We start from the raw sequence: 12,464 nt of genomic DNA on the forward strand, positions 1-12,464 counted from the left end.
CACTTAATTTTTAGGGAAAAGTACGAAAAAAATGCATATGGCTGGCCCAATTTGCAAATAGAGACCTGTAGTTTAAAAGTTTACAAATAAAGGCATGTGGTATGTTTTATTTACAAAACAAAGTATTACAATTATATAGTTAAGTTCTGATTACAACCAAACACATTTTTATCTTAAAAAATTATTCTTACATATCAGCAAAACACAACCCCCGAAAAAAATAACTTTCTAAATCAAAACAATAAATAATATGGTGGAAGTTAATGTTTTTTACTAATCTGACAGTTTATAAACTAAATTGATATTTAAGTTCATTTTACACAGTTGTAATTTGATTTTAGAGTCTGTGTTTTGTCAATATATAAATGTAACTGAAAAAAATAAAAAAATGCTCTTAATTGTCATCAATTACTTAAAAGTTTAATTTCAAATACTTTGTTTTGTAAAAAAAAACATATCACATGGGTCTATTTGTAAACTTTTAAACCACGGACCTCTATTTGCAAATAAGGCAAACCACGAGCATTTTTTTCGTACTTTGCCCTAATTTTTATAACATCAGATTTAATATTTCCGTATTTTGTTCTCATTTGGATTAATCATTGACAATAATTATGTCCTTTTCTCTTGCAAACAACATTTCTCATCCATATTAATTAGAAAGTAGAATTTTAATGTGAGTAAACTATGCATCCATCTATATCTATATCTATGGCAAATTATTAGAAGCATCCGGTTTTCCATATCATTCGGAGGACCTTCCATACATATTTTGACACGTGTAACATGGACCCACACATATTAGAAGAGGTTCCGTTATTTTAATTATTACATCACAATACACGTGTCCAAATGTGAATTTGGGGTCCTCCGAGTGACATGGAAGACTTTGTGCTTAATATAAGAACTATATCTATATCTATACTATATATAATAGCGGAAGCAGAGAGAATCTGCAATAAGTGTTTTAGATGTTTTTTGGCTTAGTTGGCATCGTAGAAACAAAATGAATAAATGAGTTAATTAGTTTTAATTATCTCTATGTAATTAGTATTATATTAACATATTATTTATTGTCAATTAATAATCCATCAATTAAAGTAATAAAAGAAACTAAGAGTTACGAGAAGATAAAAAAAACAAATGGAAGGAAATCCAAAAGTCACAAATAAACCTATATATAAAGCATGATAGATAGTATTCCATCATTATATTCATTAGCCACCGAAAATTAAAGTCCTCATCAACATTTAATTTTGATTATGTATTAGTTTTGTTCCTAATCTTATAATTTTGTTCTTACTTCAAATAATATAGTCTTATAATTTTGTTCTTACTTCATTAAGAGATTAAGATTTATTTAGGAGCGATTTCCATTGATAAACTGTATTAATAACATTTTTTTTCAAAAATTGTTAGGATTTATATTTTGATATCTCCAATTAAAGAAATCTGATGGAAATAGAAGATGTATAGACAGCTGAAATTAAGAAAAGGAATTGTGTCAAAAATTATAGGAAATCTTTATGTTTTCAAAGGTAATTATTCGATATTTTTTTTTTCATATCTAGTAGTTATTTTGTTCTCAATTATATTGTTCCACACCTCTTGCTGTCTTATTTTTGTTTATTTTATCATTATATTTACTGGCAATCGAAAATCAAAGACCTCCTCAGCCTTTAATATTGATTATGTATTAATTTTGTTCTTAATCTTATAATTTTATTCTTACTTCAAATATAATTTTGTTCTTACTTTCAGTAAGAGATCCAGATTTATTTAGAAGCGGTTTCCATTGATAAACTCTATTAATAGAATTTTTTTCAAAAATTGGGAGAATTTAGACTTTGATATCTTCAATTGAAGAAATTCGATGGAAATAGAAGAGACATGGACAGTTTAAATTGGGAAAAGCAAATGTGTCAAAAATTACAGGAAATTGTTATGTCTTCGATGGCAATTATTCTATTTTTTCATACGTAGTAGTTATTTTGTTCTCAATTGTGTTGTTCCACACCTCTGGCGGCATTACCTATGTTTTCTATTTTATTTGTGTTTTTTTTTTCAAAATGACTAAATAAAGAATTTGTATATTTTCATTCTTTTTTACTATAAGTTGTTAACTCTAACTAAAATTTGGATTTTCGTCTTTATATGAACTCAATTGTTAGGTTTAATTGGAGTTAGATTAATTTTTCAATTTCAGAATTTGGTCAAATCTACTGATTTTTCTAATTTGGGTTTATCTAACTCATATAGATTGAATTTTTTATTTTTATGTATTTTTGGTACGAATAACTATAAAGTTTCACACAATAGTTGTTGATTGAATTTGAAGACATATTTAAGAAAATAATTAAAGAGGTATTGAAACATTATACTTATAATGAAATTTATTCCTATTATAAATCATGTTTTTTTATGATTACCATTCTAAGTTTCTTTCTCATTTTTAATGATGGATTCTTTATCTATAACATATCTACAACAGTGGAACAAGAGATAAATTATTGAGGAGAGTTTTAGAGGTCTTTTTTATGAGTTGTTAAAATAGTAATAAAGGAAAATTAAAAATATAATATCTAATCTAATTTATATTTAATAGATATAATAAAATAACTTACAAATTATCCCAACAAAAAAAGTTTATATAACAATAAAAACTATGTAAGGATCCGTTCAAATTCTATTCTTTTAACTTTAATAAATAGAATTAAAACCAATATTACTGAAAAAAAAAATTTATATTTATATTTAATAGATATAATGAAATAACTTAGAAAATATCTCACCGAAAAAAAATATAACGACAAAAATATGTAAGAATCCATTCAAATTCTTTTTATTTAACTTTAATAAATAACAAAACCAATATAACTGGAAAAAAACTATAACACATTGACAAAAAATATGTAAGCATCCATTTAAATTCCATTCATTTAACCAATACAACTCTTGATAAGTACAGAAATGACTGTTGGATAAATACACTGAACCAAATTAGAGACTCTATTAATTATAATTTTATTATTTCAACAAATACTATTTCAGTTTATTCACGAACTTGTTTGAAAATCCAATGTTGCAATCGAATTATTGTCGAATCATTGCGTTTAAATTTTCATATTTTTTTAAACAAAAGTTTACGTAAAGGTAGGCCTTCTCACTTCCAAGATCACGACAAACCACATACCACTTAGGACTAAATTTTGACAGAGTGAGTTTCAGTTATGTACGGGTAAAATTTATGTTGCTTGGTGAGTCAATGGACGAAGAACTATTAAAAGTTACGATTTGGTTTAGGACTAAGCTTCAGCGAGAATAAATTTCGTCGCTGGTTCGGTACTAATAACGAATGGGCTTCATTTTTTAAAGAGATTGAACCGACGAATGATTTCTTATAGAAACTTCGTCAGTAAATATAATTTTTTCATCTTTCACCCTAATAAACAAAATTTATTCTATTTAAAACTCTTGAAACTAAATTTGTGTATAATTTGCATTATTAATCCTCGAACACGACCTATGGAAGTAAATAACAGAAAGATGAAGAACATAATCAGAAATGCACAGCCTATAAAAAATCATCTTCTCAAACAACAGAAATCGAAAGCATCATACCACAAATCAATCAAATTAGATTACAACATTTTCATAGGAATTTGCGAATGCAAGAAACTCAGGGTCATGTTGAAGAACATCCATGGTGGTCTCTTCTAATGCGATCCATGCCTCAAATGCATTGCTTCTTCTTCTTCCCGTATCCATGAGAATCACATCATTTGCATCACCACTCGTCTCTCCACATACTCCCCATCCAAAATCAGTCTCAGTTAAACCCAAAGAATTCCAACTTGCACAGGTAAACACATGAGGATTATTCTCCATACAAGCCTCTACAAGCTCATCTGCGTCTCTTAAAATGGCTGCACACCCTTCATCACCTGACATAGTCTTTACATATTCACTATTGATTTTTCCTACACTTTCCTGTAATAAACTCACCAACTGATTCATCTCCATCTCCATCTCGTCAGGATTATACCTTGCATTTGAATGCAAAACCAGGTTTTCGATTGAATGTGACATTCGTGGCTTCGTTAGTCTTCGGATATTCACTGATTGAATCATCACAGATGGCCGAATTGAGGAACCTGATATTTTATTGCAAGCTTTCATAGCACATTTCCATATGAAAGCACTTAATGCTTGAACTCGAGTTGGATTCTCTACCAACTCACTTCTTCCTCTTGTCCTCAAGACATCTATTGCATTCGCATCGAACACGAATCGCCTTTTCTTGCAAGCGCGTTCACCGGACCACATGATATCCTCCATCAATGATGTATAGCGAGAAGACAATGATTTCTGCGGTGGAAACATCGACGAAGCCTCGGATAGACTAGGCTATATGAGGTTTTTATAGGAACCACTCAAATTGGCTGCCCATGTCTTAAGAAAGGAACCGGTTGTCATTCCATCCATGATCTTGTGGGACAAACACAGGCCGAGAGCAATGCTGCCGCAGTCGAAAACATTCACTTGCACACCTAGTTGTGGTATTGTTGGATCAAGTTGTCCATAGTAATTTGGGTATGGAAGGAACTGATTCAACATTTCAATTCGAGGATGTCCAAGGAAATCGGACAAATGACCCTTGACTCGAGCTTCGAAACAAGGAACACCCGTGTCGAAGTCGTCGATAATAAGGTTGTCTTTCACTCTTCCTGATAAAGGGTAGTAGAGATTTAGAGTGTTGGAGAGTGACCATTTTAGTTGAGCTGTGATTTGGGTGTTTTTCAGATGAAAATTCTTAGTGTTGTAGAAGAGAATTAGAGGAGTATAAGCGTTGGGTATAAGCTGGTCTAAAAGGCAAAGATTGAAAGGTTTGAGATGACGAACATGTGAAGAAGATGGTTGTTAGAATATATTGACCATCGTCTATATTAGTGTCATATAGACAGACCATTGTCTATATGAGTGTCATATCGACAGACCATTGTCTGTACTGGTGTCATATAGACAAAGGTTATATCATTGTCTATATTAGTGTCATATAGATAAGGGTATTAGTGTCTTTATGCATAATTGTAATTGTTTGACTATAAATACTGTAATCCTCTATATTTCATATATACAAAATATCTCTTTCTCTTCATCACTTTTCAATTCCAGTTAGGTTAATATGGTATCAGAGCTGGGTGGTGGATTCCAGATTCCGGCGACTGGAAATTGAGATGATCGGAGAATGAGAAGAAAGAAACAACAGTACAGATCGTACGCTGATATAGTGAATTCAAGTTTTGAAGAAGTTGAATCAGAATCAAGCGATTCTGAATCAAGAAATTCTGTTTGTGATTCTGAATTAAGCAATTCCGATCGCAATTCAGATCGTGACGATTCTAATCGCAATTTCGACCGCAACTCGGATCAAGATTTCAATCACGATTCAAATCGTACTATTCCTAATCCAGAATCGACGATGAATACATCGGGTAATTCATCAAACAACCAGAGTAGTGACAATCCTGGTTTGATGATCGTTAATATAATTCTTGATGGAAAGAATTACAATCTGTGGAAGAGAGCATTGTTGCTTGCCATTAGTGCAAAACGCAAGACAAATTTCATCATGAAGAACGATGAACCAGCAGATCGAACCTCAGATGCTCATTTGAAGTGGAAAGAAACGGATGATCTGGTTTTCTCCTGGATCTTGAATTCTCTCACCAAAGAATTGGCTGCAGTCTTCATTCATGCAAAATCTGCTCAAGGATTGTGGAAGGAGATAGAGCAAAGGTATGGAGAAAGTAATGGTCCTCTTATCTTTCAACTTCGCAAGGAGATTTGTAGTTCGACTCAAAGAGGTATGTCTTTAGTAGATTTTTTCAATAAGATGAAAATGATGTGGGATGAATATGCAATATTGAAGCCTATTGAAAATTGCACTTGTGGAGAGTCAAGGAAACTTGCTCAAACACAGATTGAGGATGAACAATTGATGCAATTTTTGTCTGGATTAAATGTTGAGTTTGATCATGTTAGAGATCAAATCTTGATCATGGAACCATTACCTCCTGTTAATAAGGCATTTTCAATTCTTTCACGAATTGAGAAACAAAGAAGTGGAAGCACAAATAACAATGTTGTGGAGTTTGTTAATATGTCTGCTGGTGGTAGAAAACAAGGATATAACACTGGTTATAATAGTGGAAAAAGCGATTATCAGACTAAAAACAAATCGGATAAGGTTTGTACTTATTGCAGAAAAGAAGGACATGAGCGTCAAGATTGTTTCAGGATTAAAGGATATCCAGATTGGTTCAAAGGAAAGAGGATAACTGGACCAGCCAAACACCAAGCAAATATGACACAAGAACCATCTTCTGAACTCGAAACTCCTTTATCTAACTGTGATTTTGATGATAGTGAGGCATGCAGGAAAGATTCGATGCAGGAAATGTTGCAAAAATTGGAGGTAATGCAAAGGGAGGTTCAGAGAGCTATCAAAGGAAAACAATCAGACCAGGAATTTTCTGCATTCGCTGGTTTTGCTGGTGCTTGTGCAGGTAATAATTCAGTTCGAAATCCTGAAATATATGCTGAATGGATAATAGATTCAGGTGCTACTACACATATGACCTCAAATTTAGGAATAATGACTAATGTTATCAAGTTGACAAACACAAAAAGGATTTTTCTACCAACAGGAGAAGTACATTTAGTCAGTTTCAGGGGAGAGGTGTTATTTCAGAAGAATTTGCAATTGCATAATGTTCTATATGTTCCCAATTTTAAGCAAAATTTGATGTCAGTTGGTAGATTGTTGAAAGATCAATACATTACAGTGAAATTTTGGGCTGAATATTGTGTTTTGCAGGACCTGAAATGTGAGGAAATCATCGCAGTGGGCAGAATAAAGAATGGTTTATACTACTTGAATGCTGAATCCTTCAATAAAGATGTAATAATGAATTTGTTTAGTCCGAATAGTATGCTTAGCAATAAGTTTACAGTTTTATCTGCTAAAGAAGATTGTTCTGATGTGTTTTTGTGGCATAGAAGACTTGGTCATATGGCTTCAGATAAATTGTCACATGTTTTTCAGTTTCCTAACTCTCAGCAATTTAGTCAGTGTGATGTTTGTTTAAGAGCTAAGCAAGTCAGACAACCTTTTTGTAATAGCTCTATTCAATCAATAAAAGTTTTTGATTTGCTACATTTAGATTGTTGGGGTCCTTATAAGAAGACTTCTTTGAGGGGAGATCGATACATGTTGACAATTGTTGATGACTTTAGCAGAGTCACCTGGACTATTCTATTCAAACATAAGGATCAAGTAGCCAGTTTGTTAGAAAATTTCTTAATCCTGGTCAAAACACAATTTCAAATGGAGGTGAAATGTATAAGAACGGATAATGGGACATAATTTATTGGAACTAACACTCAATCAATTCTTCAGAAATATGGAATAGAACATCAGAAAACTTGTGTTTACACTCCGCAGCAAAATGGAGTTGTGGAGCGCAGACACAGGAGTTTGACAAATGTTGCAAGGGCATTATTGAAGGAAGGTTCACTGCCTATCAGGTTCTGGGGAGAAGCAATGCTTCATGCCACAGTGCTGTTAAATGTGTCTCATACTAAAGTGTTGAAATGGAAGACCCCGTATGAAGTGTTGTATAATAAGGTACCAAATTACACAGATTTGAGAATTTTTGGATGTGCAGGGTATGTTTTAAATGTCAATCCTAAGAGGGGAAAGTTTGACGACAGATCGAATCTGAGTATATATCTGGGTTATTCGGCTGGACAAAAGGGGTGGAAAATGTACAATACAATTACACAGCAATTGTGTACCTCAAGAGATGTCAAATTTCTTGAAAATGTTTTTCCTTATGCAACTAACCAACACAATTTGCAGGAAGTTGCTAATTCTCATAATGGCAATGAGGATTTTAATAACATTTTCAGGTCAATTCCATCGGATGATGAAGAAGTTGAAGTCCTTACTGCAGATAATCATTTGACAGACACATCTCTTATTGGTGATTCAACTTCAACTTTGCCTGTAGAGACAACAGTTGATGCTTCTGCACCCTTATTACCTTCAATTGCTGCCAACAGGCCTCATCGACAGCATACCAAACCTAGATGGATGAGAGATTTCGTGATTAATCAGATTTCTCATGAAGGAAGCAGTTCCCTTTTGTACAGTCAAGAGCATACCGCTTATATGGCAGAATTAAATAAAGAATATGAGCCAAAGAATTATAATGAAGCCAAAGGGAATCCTAAATGGGAGAAAGCTATGTCTGAAGAAATTGAAGCCTTGGAAAGGAACAAAACTTGGAAGCAAGTGCATCTACCTTCAGGAAAGACAACTATCACTTCCAGATGGATTTTCAAAGTGAAATATGCTTCTGATGGAACTGTTTCTAGGTATAAAGCCAGACTTGTGGCTCGTGGTTATAACCAAACATATGGAGTGGATTATCATGACAGTTACTCTCCTGTTACTAAAGTAACCACAGTGAGAGTTTTTCTTGCAGTGGCTACAGCCAACAATTGGCCAATTCAGCAGATAGACATTAATAATGCTTACTTGCATGGATCAATTGAGGAGGAATTATACATGGAAGCACCAGCAGGATATGATAGTCAGGGCATGGTTTGCAAACTGGAAAAGTCCTTATATGGACTTAAGCAGGCTGGAAGGCAATGGAATAAAGCTTTCACAAACAAGTTGATTCAATTGGGATATGTGAAATCCATACATGATTATTGTCTATTTACTAAAAGAACAACAGATGGCCACTTCCTTGCATTAATCGTATATGTTGATGATGTACTTATAACTGGTACATCAATGGAATTGATTGTAGAAACTAAAAGAGCTTTGGATGAGTCATTCACTATCAAAGATATGGGAGAAGCCAAGTATTTTTTGGGAATAGAACTAGCAAGATCAGACAAAGGTTTGCTTATTTCTCAATCAAAGTATATCAGGGATTTGATAAAGGATGCTGGATTGACAGAAGCTCATAGTGTAACTAGTCCTTTTGCATCAGGTGTTAAACTTGATGATGAAGGTTCTCCACTATACACTGAACCAGAGAGATACAGAAGAATGGTTGGCAGGTTGCTTTACCTTGGATTCACAAGGCCTGATATTTCCTTTGCTACACAACAATTGAGTCAGTATATGAGCAATCCAACAGTAATACATATGGAGACAGCAATACATGTGGTGAAATATTTGAAGAATTCAATTAATGTTGGTTTGTTCTATGGTGTGGTAGCTGATTTGCAAAACATGGAGGCATACTGTGATTCAGATTGGGGAAGGTGCAAAATCACACGTAAGTCAGTAACATGATATTGTGTTTTTATAGGGAAAAATTTAGTGTCTTGGAAGTCCAAAAAGCAAGGAACAGTCAGCAAAAGCTCTGCTGAAGCAGAGTACAGGACTATGTCCACAACATCTTGCGAACTTAAATGGTTGTCATACTTATTATCTGAATTCAGGTATCAACCACAATTGCCAATTCCCTTATATTGTGATAACCAAGCAGCCATTCACATAGCGGCTAATCCTGTATTTCATGAGCAAATGAAACATGTTGAAATAGATTGTCATATAGTCAGACAGCATATGGAATCAGGGTTTATTAGCACTCCTTATGTGAGTTCTTCTCAACAAATTGCTGATTTACTGACAAAGCCTTTGACAGGACCTCAGATGGCCACAGCTTTGCATAAGATGCAGTTGTACACTTATGCAGATTATGGTTGTGCAAGTTGAAATTCAGAGTATCTCAACTTGAGGGGAGGCTGTTAGAATATATTGACCATCATCTATATTAGTGTCATATAGACAGACCATTGTCTATATGAGTGTCATATCGACAGACCATTGTCTGTACTGGTGTCATATAGACAGAGGTTATATCATTGTCTATATTAGTGTCATATAGATAAGGGTATTAGTGTCTTTATGCATAATTGTAATTGTTTGACTATAAATACTATAATCCTCTCTATTTCATATATACAGAATATCTCTTTCTCTTCATCACTTTTCAATTCCAGTTAGGTTAATAATGGTCTTATGCTTTCTACTGATACAACTGAAACTTCCATTTCAATGTTCAATCAGAAACAAATGCTAAAATATTTAGAGAAAATACATATCCGACATCCTTTAATTAAAGGAAGTTATCCATTTTATATAAGTTTTGATGTTATAATTGTTGTAGGCACCATTATTGCCCATCTCATTAATTATTTTTACTGTCATAATGGTTGTAGGCACCACCATTGCTAATTTGTAGAAGCGTATCTAAAACAATTTTCTTCCCATTAAACTTGATGATGATTGAGATCAAAGGGCATGACTTGCAAGTAATAATACATGTAATATTACATGTGAAAAATGAGATTTGTGGTCTCTCCAGCTATTGTAGGACCATGTTAACATAATTAAGTAAAAGAGTTGATTGTTTTGTGGTAGAAAATTTAGTGTTGGTTAAATTAGTTTCATGACATGGTATCAGAGCTTCTTGATCAAATGGTTGAAGATTCGGGTCCTGGCGATATCATCATTAGTTTTCTCATGTTTTGTTTATGTTCTAAATTGCGTATTAAAATAATAATGTTGTTTTGGTATTATTTTTTTAATAAATTTGAGGCTTAAATATATAACAGATAAATGCAGTTTAGAATAACTTGAAATAAGTCAACATGTTTTATGTCATGATATCTTTTTAATGGTATATTATAAGTTTAAAACACACGAGTAATGAATGAGAAATTGACAAAGTAAACCACCTGACATGGTTTAAAAGAAAATTAAGTTTCCACATGATTTTCTTCTAGTTTATAAGTAAAGTCTTTTACAAACCTTTTACCAGTTACTAGGGAGAAGGCTTTTTCACACACAAGGTGCATTCAAAGCACCATACATGTCTCAACTTTGACTAATTCTGTTTTTTATTCGAGTTTAAGCGTTTCATACAGTTTCACATACTTTCACTTAATTTTTATAACATCAAATTTAATATTTCTGTATTTTGTTCTCATTTGGATTAATCATAGACAATAATTATATCCTTTTCTCTTGCCAACAACATTTCTCATCCATATTAATTGGGAGGTAGCATTTTACCATGAGTAAACTATATATTATTATTAATATTATAAAGCTGAAAAAAACTCGTGATTTTGCGCTTTAATACTTTGACTGTGATTTTTTTTATGAGAAAATGGTACTTAGGGTTTTCAATACTGTAAAAAAAATGTTTTTTTTACAAGATTAAAGTTGGAGGACATTTTTTATATCATTGTTGAAGTAAATAAAGTGGCTGAAGGATTTTTTATCAAAAAATTCTTTTATCTAATTCATTTAGAAAAAACAGTACTGTAATAGACAAAAATTTTAAAAAAATAATAATGATAAAACTTATTGTCTGCATAATTTTTGAGTAAGAATAACGACATAAAGTTTTTTACAAAAAATAATATATAGAAGTGATTGGACATCAAATATCCTCTGTTTTAAAGGTTGTTATTAAATTTTTTATTTTATTTATTATCATAAACAAAACCCTTCTTTTATATTATTATTATTATTACTATTATTATTATTATTATTATTATAATAACAATAATAATAATAAAGGAACAACTATTGGGATTTGATCCCACAAACGTATTTCTTTAATAATATAAATGGTATACTTTCCTAGGTTTTAGTTTTAATTTGGCATAAAGCCCATTTAAACCCCTAAACTATAGAGCCAAATTCAATTAACCTCTCATTCTACTCAAATCAGCAAAAAGATCCCTATAGTATCTTTAGATAGTTAATCAGCCCCTTCTCTTAACTGAATTCCCTTCTTCTCCATTGGCCTCTTCGCTGGAAGAGTTTTGGAAGATGATCCAGACTATTATTTTAATTTTGGATTCGTAAGGGAAACACGGTGCATCAAGAAGAGATCAGAGACGACAACAAAATTCATTTCTCTTACCTATCCCCTAGTTCGATTAACTGGAAATTTTGATGCATTAACTGATAAAGCAAGCAAAAGTTGGCATTGAAAAGCAGCATAGAGTTCGGTTTTGGTATACTATTTTTACTAATTTTCCAGCAAAAAAAGATATCACTATTTTCCCTTTGACACCCGGAAATTGAGCTCCGGTATGAAACTTTCTCTCCCCCTCATTTCTCACTCTCTGCTCCTGTAATTATTTTGAATTTCAGAGATCTATTGGCATCTTTAATTTTTGTTGCTTCATGATAATTTTCAAGTTTGTATGAATTCCAAATTGCTGGTTTTTTTTTATCTAGTTTGAGTAAAAGTGAAATGAATTTTTCCAGCTTGATAATGGGAGTTTCTGCACAAGTTTTTGTGGATTTTGAAGTGATAAGTTGAAATAATTGTTGGAAACCCATGGATAAAGGC

General features: G+C 32.5%; 1 pseudogene; it reads right to left on the reverse strand.

Moving 5' to 3' along the window:
- Nucleotides 1-3,636: 3,636 nt before the first annotated feature.
- Nucleotides 3,637-10,143, reverse strand: LOC136222835 (stemmadenine O-acetyltransferase-like; annotated as a pseudogene).
- Nucleotides 10,144-12,464: the final 2,321 nt, after the last annotated feature.

The sequence above is a fragment of the Euphorbia lathyris genome, chromosome 3 (genome assembly GCF_963576675.1).
Source record: "Euphorbia lathyris chromosome 3, ddEupLath1.1, whole genome shotgun sequence".
Lineage (NCBI taxonomy): Eukaryota > Viridiplantae > Streptophyta > Magnoliopsida > Malpighiales > Euphorbiaceae > Euphorbia > Euphorbia lathyris.